Source organism: Equus przewalskii, chromosome 19 (assembly GCF_037783145.1).
Source record: "Equus przewalskii isolate Varuska chromosome 19, EquPr2, whole genome shotgun sequence".
Taxonomy (NCBI): domain Eukaryota; kingdom Metazoa; phylum Chordata; class Mammalia; order Perissodactyla; family Equidae; genus Equus; species Equus przewalskii.
Genome location: NC_091849.1, coordinates 27,130,813 through 27,140,866, shown reverse-complemented (window position 1 = coordinate 27,140,866; position 10,054 = coordinate 27,130,813). Strand labels below are relative to the sequence as shown.

General features: G+C 36.6%; 1 pseudogene; it reads right to left on the bottom strand.

Annotated features, from left to right (window-relative positions):
- Positions 1-1,267: 1,267 nt before the first annotated feature.
- Positions 1,268-2,196, bottom strand: LOC139073331 (putative olfactory receptor 2B8; annotated as a pseudogene).
- Between the last annotated feature and the right edge of the window lie 7,858 nt (positions 2,197-10,054).

Here is a 10,054-nt window from a genome sequence, read left to right as displayed (position 1 = left end):
TCATACATAACCTTTATTATGTCAAAGTATGTTTCTTATATGCCCAATCTGTTGATATTTTTAATCTTGAAAGGCTATTGTATTTGTCAGATAACTTTTTGCATCTATTGAGATGGTCATTTGATTTTTATCTTTCATTCTATTAATGTGGTGTATCATATTTATTGATTTGCATATGTTGAATCTTTCTGCATCCCAGGGATAAATCCCACTTGGTCATGGCATATGATCCTTTTAATGTGTTATTGAATTCAGGTTGCTAATATTTTGTTGACGATTTTTGCATCTATATTCATTAGGGATATTGTCTATTGTTTTCTTTTTTTGTAGTGTTCTTCTCTGGCTTTGGTATCAGGGAAATGCAGGCCACATAAAATGAATTTGAAAGTGTTCCTTCCTCTTCAGAGTTTTGGAAGAGTTTGAGAAGGATGGGCATTAATTCTTCTTTAAATGTTTTTAGAAGTCATCAGTGAAGCCATTTGGCCCTGGGCTTTTCTCTGTTGGGAGGTTTGTGATGACTGATTCAATCTCCTTACTCGTTATTGGTCTATTCAGATTTCTTTTGCTTCCTGATTCAGTCTTGGTAGACTGTATGCTTCTAGGGATTTATCCATTTCTTCTAGGTTATTCAATTTGTCGGCATATAATTGTTCATAGTAGTCTCTTATGGTCCTATATATTTCTGAAGTATCATTTGCAAGTACCTTAAGGAAAAGATATGATGAACTTTTGAAAATTGTGTACCTTGTATAACCAGCATCAAAATCAAGAATCAGAAAGTGACCAGAACCTCAGAAACAACCCTCCTCATTTTTCCTTCCAATCTCTGCTCCCCAGAGGAAATACTACTCTGACTTCCAATAAACATAGATTTATTTTACCTGGTTTTGAATTTTATATAAATGTAATCACAGTTTTTCTTGTTTTGTGTCCTGCTTCTTTCAGTCTACATTGTGTTTGTGAGAATCATTCATGTTGTTGTATGAGCTTATAATTTGTTTATGCTTATCACTGTATTGTATTCTAGTACATGATATATTCCAGTTTATTTTTAGCTTATCTTATCAACGTCTATTTTCCCCACTAGGAGGTTTAGCTCCATGGGGACAGGGTTCTCTGTTTCAATCACTGATATATCCCACGTACCTAGAATAGCGCCTTGCACACAGTAGGTGTGTTATAAGGATTTGTCCAATGAAGTTAAGACCAGTTTTTAGTCTCTCAGAAGTGTTCCAGTGTGCAAGTGCTTGGGCCTGCATGCTTTGCATTATCTCTCTCTTGAGACTATGATTTTTCTCACTAGTCTCCTTAGCGCCCCTTGTTCCTCAGAGTGTAAATAAGGGGATTCAGCAGGGGAGTCACCAGGGTATAGAAGAGGGCAATGCTTTTGTTCACATCCTGCAAATAACCGGAGGGAGGCTGGAGGTACATGGAGATGAGTGTCAAAGAAAATGATGACTATCATCAGGTGAGCACCACACGTTCCAAAAGCCTTCTGCCTCCCCTGGGCTGACTTTATCTTCAGGATTGCACTGGTGATGTGACCATAGGATACTAATTAATGACAGGGGCAGCACCAAGAAGAAGATGCTGACTGCAAAGATTTCAGCCTTGTTGATAGAGGTTTTGGTGCAGGCCAGTTTCAGCATCACTGGAACTTCACATAAGAGATGATCCACTTGGATTTTACGGCAGAAGGCAAGAGTCATGGTCAATGCCGTGTGTAGTACAGAATTGCCAAACCCTGTAAGCCAAGAAGTTACAATAAGCTACAAGCAAAGCTGGGGATGCATGATCACCCTGTAGTGGAGTGGGCGGCACACAGCTGCATAGCGGTCATAGGCCATGACAGACAGGAGGACACATTCTGTTCCCCCGAGTCCCAAGGAAATGAAGAACCGTGTCACACAGCCACCATAGGTGATGGTCTTGTCCTTCCCCTTAAAATTGGCCTGTGTCTGAGGGACAGTGCTAGTAGTCAAACAAAGATCCATAAAAGAGAGGTCGGAGACGAAAAAATACATACGGGTATGTAGGCGACGGTCCACAATTGATAAAAGTATAATCATGCCATTGCCTAGAATGCTCAAAATGTAGATGATCAGCATGACCACAGAGAGCAGCTTCCAGCTGAGGCCTGTTGGAGAAGCCGAGGAGGATGAATCCAGAGAAGGTGCTGCCATTAGTTCTTTCCATTGTACTCTGCCAGTTGGAATCGAGAGGACTCGATACTTTTATCTTGCTTGTTTCATCCACCTCTTTTTTCCTAGAGTGTGTAAGTAGAGTTCGGTTGGGAGCTTGAAGTGTTTTCACAGTCACTTCCTTGTTGGCAAGGAAGTGAGTGATAAATAGATACTGTATACGAATATCTTCTATGTTTCAGGCACTGGCCTAAACTTTTTATGTATTTTCTCACAACAACTGGTATACGGTAGATTCATAAAAAATTTTTGTTGAATAAATAAAAATAGGGAAGAAGTTTAAAATCTATAATAGGCTACAGAAAGTGAACTTAAGGGTTATAGAAATTTGTAAATATCCAAGAGCAAAAACCCAGAAATCTTGAACAATAGTTAATAAGCAGCATTGACTATTCAAATTGCAGATTTCTTTTAATGCTGTGTTGTATTGACCCTTGCAGGACTCTGTTCATCTTTTATAAACTTCACTTTTCTATTAGCAAAATCCAGGACCAGGCAAGAGGCTATTCTGCCACCCTCTGTTATGCCTTTCCTGTTGGATTCTTGGTTTCCCTAATCCTTTTATTTCTAAATCCTTCCAGTGATTGTTTTGGTGGCTATTGTTATTATGTTGCCAAAGGGTGAAATTAATTTGGAATAATAAGTTCTAAAATGCAATAAAATGGGGATCAAGGTACATGGATTCTAAGCACAAATCTACCACTAATAACCTTTGAGTTTCTAAAGTCGGCTCCCCTCCCCTACTTCCTGACCTTCTCTTCTTCCAAATAAAAGAGGTAACATAGTCAGCTTTTAATCACAAATAAAAGACAATGTTTTTAGCTCTTCATTGAAACCTGATAGGTTTATGTTGCAAAAGATCTGTAGTCATATTTTGCAAATGCACTCCTTTCTCCCTGCACATCCATTAGTGACAATATGGTTCTTAATTTCGATATCTTCTAGATTATCAGGCCTTGTTTCAAATTACCCAGAATCATAAAACTCTCATTAGTCACCAGAATTTGTTTTATCAAATGTTGGTGCTTACTTTTGCTTTTTTCCTCTATCCTTGTACTTTAAGAGTCACAGAGAAGGAGCTTCTCCAGTCCATCATGGTGCCAGTTGAAGGCTCTTAAAATGCTTTCGAATAGGCTGTTGTTTCTCAGAGATCACTGGAACATCTCATAACTCAGTCTAGAACATGATTTTCAATGATTTTGTTCTTCACAGTGATGCAGAGATAGTGATCTGTACCGAGAAAGTGTATATTCTAATACGAAACATGTAAATGAGTTCTAAGTACAAAAATACAATTAAATTGACATAGGCATTTTAATACACATTTCAACATGTTGTATTATTTCCCTAGGGCTACCATAACAGAGTAGCACAGCATGGTTAGCTTAAGACAACAGAAATTTATTGTCTCACAGTTCTGGAGACCAAAGTTCAAATTCAAGGTGTCAGCAGGGCCATGCTGCTTCTGAGACCTGTAGGGGAGAATCCTTCCTTGCAACCTGCTAACTTCTGGTGGTTTGCTGGCAATTCTTGGAGTTCCTTGGCTTGTAGCTGCAGCACTTCAATCTGCGCCTCTGTAGGCAAATGGCATTCTTTCTTGCTTATCTGTCTCTTCTACCTGCATTGTAAGAATACCAGTCATATTGGATTAGGGCCCACCCTAGTTGAGTATAACCTTCCCTTCACTTGATTATATCTGCAAAGACCCTGTTTCCAAATAAGGTCACATTAACAGGAACTGGGAGGAAGGACTTCAACATATCTTTTGTTGGTGGGGTGCACAATTTAAACCATAGCAATGGTATAATATAATCATGCTTATCAAATATAACAATTCTTTACTATAAATGCCTGATAGGCAGTGGTAAACTTAAGATGCAGGTATTAGTTCTATCCTATTCCAAGTTCATAAATGAAGTACATGGTGATCATGATAATTTCTAAGATTATTATTGACAACGTTGCTAGAAAAAACTGAGTCGCCTTAGTTGGCATCCAATGAAGACTTTTCTCCTTATACAAACCTGTGTTAAACTTTGCAGTTCTAAATGTAAATACAGATTGCATACTTAGAAGACCTAGCAACAAACATTTGGTTAGAACTGGAAGAGAGAATACATACATGTTTTCACTTCACTAGTGTGAGGATATTCAGCTAATCTAGAGTTCAGATTCCTCCTTCAGTCCAGAACTCATTCTAAGTAAAGAACACACTCATGCATAGATACAAGATCTGCAGGGAGCACCACCACCCTGTTGGGTCTAGGGATCAAGAGCAAAAGCAACAATCTTAGCTGGACTTAGAAACACTTGAAAGGATGTTAGGCTAGGAATTCTTCAGTGGAAGAATAACAAAGATTTTAGATATCCAACTACCTTCTGGACGAAGCAAGATTGTCTTTAAAGGACCGCTATTGTTCTATGAAACTAGAAGATTGGCCTATTGATGGGAAAGTTAATATCTGGTAGATGAAGCTACATGATTACTTGTCCTCCATGGATGCTGGTACATTCAGTAATTACCAAGTGGTGTGTGATCATGAAATTGGAGAAATGTGTTAGAGGATGAAGTAGATAGAACAGAATCCTTAGAATAAATACAGACCTATATATTTAAAATATGCTTTAAAATATGCCAACTTTGGACAGGGTAATCCTTGAAAATGGTTAATCATCAAAGACAAGGAAAGTGAAAATTGCTACTCAATCAGGCTCGTTTAAAGGTAGTACTAAATTTTTAAAAAAATTACTGTTTGCACAACTTATGTCATGCCCCAGGGTTTTCCCAGGAAAATTATCTGCTCATTTTAAAGATTGTTTCTGTGCATAAGAAGGAGTATAAATTAGAATGAATATATAAGTCTATAAGTAAACAGATTTTGGAATCTGTGGATTCTATGGAATCTGCCCGTGAGTAAAAGGGCTAATATTAACTCTGAGGGCTGTTTTTATAAGCTACCAAAGTCAAAGCACATGCTTTAGAGTCTGAGATACTTGAGATTGTATTTATTTTTAGTGGCCCAAGAGTGTCTTGTCCCATGTAACTCATTAGCCTCAATTCAAGTATCCAGAGTTCGGCTGTCTCTGGGGAGCAGCCTAAGAGGAAGGCTCTGGAGAAGTGACATCAACAGATAGTCAATCTTTTCCTGGCAAACTGACTGAGCGTGAACCTATTGTCTCAACTTATGCTTCTCATATCGACTACTGTTGATTGCATTTTCTTGCCAGTCTTTCCATTCTTCATCCTTATTTTCAGAAATATTTCTTCCTACTTTAAAGAGGAAAAGAAAAAGGACATTAAGCGTAAATATATGTGCCTTTTATTTGTCATAATAGTTATATGCTTGGGTTATTACTGATTTACCTGAAAACTTGTTTCCAATGCTGCTTTCAACTCTATTACCTTCCAACTTTTTTGAGAACTTGTCACTCAGTTATATGTGATCTAATACATTTTTGACTTCTTATATCCTATTATCTCTTTATCCGTAGCCTAAAAACATGCTCATGTCTATCCTATTAGAAAAATAAAATTAGAATTAAACCACCCACACACACTCTTCTCGCTCTCTCTTTCCATTAATCTACGATCTTTTTGAAGGGACACAAAATATCTAAAAAATACTTTTGTTTGCCTTCTTCCCCTGTCTCTTTGGTGACATTCTTTCAGTGAAGTCATCAATACTCTTTCCATTACACAAAGTAGATGAGCTAACCATCATCCAGCTTGATGTAATTTGGCATTCGTGATGTTTTCCTCCTTCAAGAAATTGTGCCATCCATTGTTTGTTTTTCTATTATTTCCTAGACTCCTGATTGTCAGTTCTTTCTCATTGGGCACAAACTTCATTGTTTAGATTTCCCAGAGTTCCATCCTGGGCTCTCTTCTCTTCTCTCTCCACACTGTTCCTGACATACTTTGCCATTTCCGTGGCTCAAACTATTATCTATTTATATAATAAATCTTCAATCTATTTCTACAATTTAGACCCCTCTTGAGTTCCATACTCAAGCAAATGGAATCTTGGCTATACACATAGAAATTATTTTTGATCTCTAAAATTTCAATGGTTTTACAATCTAACTTATCGTCTTCTGCAAACAGCTCCTGCCTTTGCATGTCAAATTTCCAGAATCTCAATACCAAACCTTCAGTAGCCTCAAGAAGAACTTCTGAATTGTCCTTGACTCTTCCCTTTGTTTTGGTCACAACATTGAACCAAAGCTTTGTTGGTTCTCTTTCTCACATGTTTTTAGAATATATTCACTCTCCAGCACACACTTTCCATTTGTTATCAGTATATTAGTTAAGATCTTTTTACCCTTGTGTGAATCGTTTAATTAATCTCCTAAGAGATCTTCCAACCAAATCAACTCTCAGCTTCTACAGTGTTATTTGAATTATTTTCCCTAAAACGGACACAATCACATCACTTCCTTGCTTGAAAATAGTTTTGGCAACCATTATGTACAAGATTAAATAAAAAGCGCACCTTTATATATGAAACTGTATTTATTCTGTGGACTCTCTAATTTTGGGAATAAACCCACAATGTGCTAATTACTGACTACACCATTTCAGTGTGGGGCCAGAATTCTATTATGCATTTATTACTCCACTATTTTGCTTCATCTGAAAGGTATTATCTTGTCCTATTTTCACAGGCAGCATATACCATTCCTAGTTCAAGACCTTGCTCAAGGATCATATTCTTTTTTTATGTTATACTTTAATACATTTGGCTTTTATTGTGCAAAATACTTCGCATCCCCAATGTATAAACTTTGGTGATAACGGTTCTTATAACACGGGAAATACATCTGTTGTTTGTACTAAAAACATCAGTTTCAGTTACCTTCCAATGCAGTCTGTTTTTCTCCTCCAGCTTTACTGAAGCATAATTGACAAATAAAATAAGATATTAAAACGCACAACATGATAATTTGATATACATACACATTGTGAAAGGATCTCCCCCATTGAGTTAATTAATGTATCAATCACTTTACACATTTTTCTTGTGAGTGAGAACATTTAAGTTCTACTCTCTTAGCAAATTTCAATGATACAATGCAGTGTTACCAACTATAGTCACTTTGTTAAACGTACATCCTCAGACATTCTTCATCTTATTACTAAAAGTTTGTACCCTTTTACCAAGTTCTTTCTATTTCCCCCACCCCCAAGTCCCTGGCGATCACTTTTCTATTCTCTGTTTTCATGAGTTGGACTTTTTTATTTTTTGATTCCACATGTAAAGGGTACCATGTAGTATTTGTCTTTCTCTGGCTTATTTCATTTAGAATAATATCTTCCAGGAACATTCATTTTGTTACAAATGACAGCATTTCCTTCTTTTTTAAGGCTGATAATATTCTACTTCATGATTTATATATACCACATTTTCTTAATGCATTCATTCATTCATGGACACTTAGGTTGTTTTTTACTTTGGTATTGTGAATAATACTGCCATGAGCATGGGAGTACAGATATCTCTTCGAGATAATGAGTTTGTTTCCTTTGAATACATACCCAGAAATGGGATTGCTGTAGTTCCATTTTTAATCTTTTTGAGGAACCTCCCTACTATTTTCCGTAGTGGTTGTACCAATTGACATTCCCACCAATAGTGAACAAGGGTTCCTTTTCCTCCACATCCTCACCAACTCTAGGTATCACTTGTCTTTTTGATAATAGCCATTCTAACAGATGTAGGATAATATTTCATTGTGGTTTTAATTTGCATTTCTCTGATAATTAGTGATATTGGGCAGCTTTTCATATACCTGTGGGCCATTCGTATGTCTTCTTTGGAAAAATGTCCCTTTAGGCTCTTCATCCGTTTTTAAATTGAGTTATTTGTGTTTTTGCTATTGAGTGGTATACGTTCCTTGTATATTCTGGATTTTAACCCCTCATCAGATATGTCATTTGCAAATATTTTCTCCCCCTTTGCCAGGTTGCCTTTCATTCTGCTGATGATTTCCTTTCCTGTGCCGAAGCTTTTTAGTTTGATGTAGTCCCACGTGTTTATTTTTTATTTGTTGCTCGTATTTTGGTGTCAAATCCTAAAACTCACTGCCAAACCAACGTCAAGGATCTAACCTCCTGTGTTTTTTTCTAGGAATTTTATGATTTCAGATCTTGTGTTCATGACTTTAATCCATTTTGAATTTATTTTTGTGTATGATGTAGGTAGGGGTTCAGTTTCATTCTTTGGCCTTGGCCATCCAGTTTTCCCAACACCATTTGTTGAAGAGACTGTCCTCCCCATTGTGTATTTTTGGCTTTTTTCTCATGAATTAATTCACCATATACGAATGGGTTTATTTCCAGGCTCTCTGTTGTGTTCCATTGATCTATGTGTCTGTTTTAATGCAATATGATACTGTTTTGATTACTATAGCTTTTTAATATAGTTTGATTGCAGTAGCATTGGATTATAACATTATATAACTTTCAGGTATACATTGTAATATATTTCTAATTCTGTGTAGATTACATCATGTTCACCACCCAAAGACTAATTACAACCTCTCACCACAAACATGCGCCTAATCACCCCTTTTGCCCTCCACTCTCTCCCATTCCCCTCTGGTAACCACTAATCCAAACTCTGTTGCTATGTGTTTGTTTGTCATTGTTTTTATCTTCTGTTTGAGTGAATCATACAGTATTTGACTTTCTCCGTCTGACTTATTTCCCTTAACATAATATCCTCAAGGTCCAGCTGTATTGTCACAAATGGCAATATTTCACCTTTTTTATGGCTGAGTAGTATTCCATTGGGGATATATACCATATCTTTTTTGTCTAATAATCTCGTGATGGGCGCTTAGGTTGTTTCCAAGTCTTTGCTGTTGTGGAATAATGCTGCAATGAATGTAGGGGTGCATATATCCTTATGAATTTGTCTTGTCATGTTCTTTGGATAAATACACTGCAGTGGAATAGCTGGATCATATGGTAGTTCTATTCGTATTTTTGTTTTTTAGGAATTTCCATACTGTTTTCCATAATACCAGTTTGCATTCCCACCAAGGGCGTATGAGAGTTCCTTTTTCTCCACATCCTCTCAAACATTTGATTTTTCTTTTCTTGTTTATTGTAGCTATTATGCTGGGCATGAGGTGATATGTCATTGTAGTTTTGATTTGCATTTCCCCAATAAGTAGTGATGTTGAACATCTTTTCATGAGCTGGTTGGCCATCTGTATATCTTCTTTCGAAAAATGTCTGTTTAGATCATTTGCCCATTTTTTAATTGGGTTGTTAGTTTTTTTGTTGTTGATATGTATGTGTTCTTTATATATTTAGGATGTTAATTCCTTATCAGATATAGGGTTTGCAAATATCTTCCCCCAATTGTTAGGTTGTCTTTTCGTCTTGTTGATAGTTTCCTTTGCTGCAGAGAAGCTTTTTAGTGTGATGTAGTCCCATTTGTCTATTTTTTCTTTGGTTTCGCTTGCCTGTTCAGACACAGTGTTTGAAAATATGCTGCCAAGACTGATGTTGAAGAGTGTACTGCCTACGTTTTCTTCCAGAAGTTTTATGGTTTGAGGTCTTACATTCTACTCTTTAATACATTTTGAGTTAATTTTTTTGTATGGTGTAAGATAATGGTCTACTTTCATTCTTTTGCATGTGGTTGTCCAATTTTCTCAAAATTATTTATTGAAGAGAATTTCCTTTCTCCATTGTATACTCTTGGTTCCCTTGTCAAAAATCAATTGTCACTAGATGTGTGTTTATTTCCTGGCTCTCAATTCTGTTCCATTGATCTGTGTGTCTGTTTTTGTGCCAGTACCATGATGTTTTCATGACTATGGCTTTGTAGTATGTGTTGAGA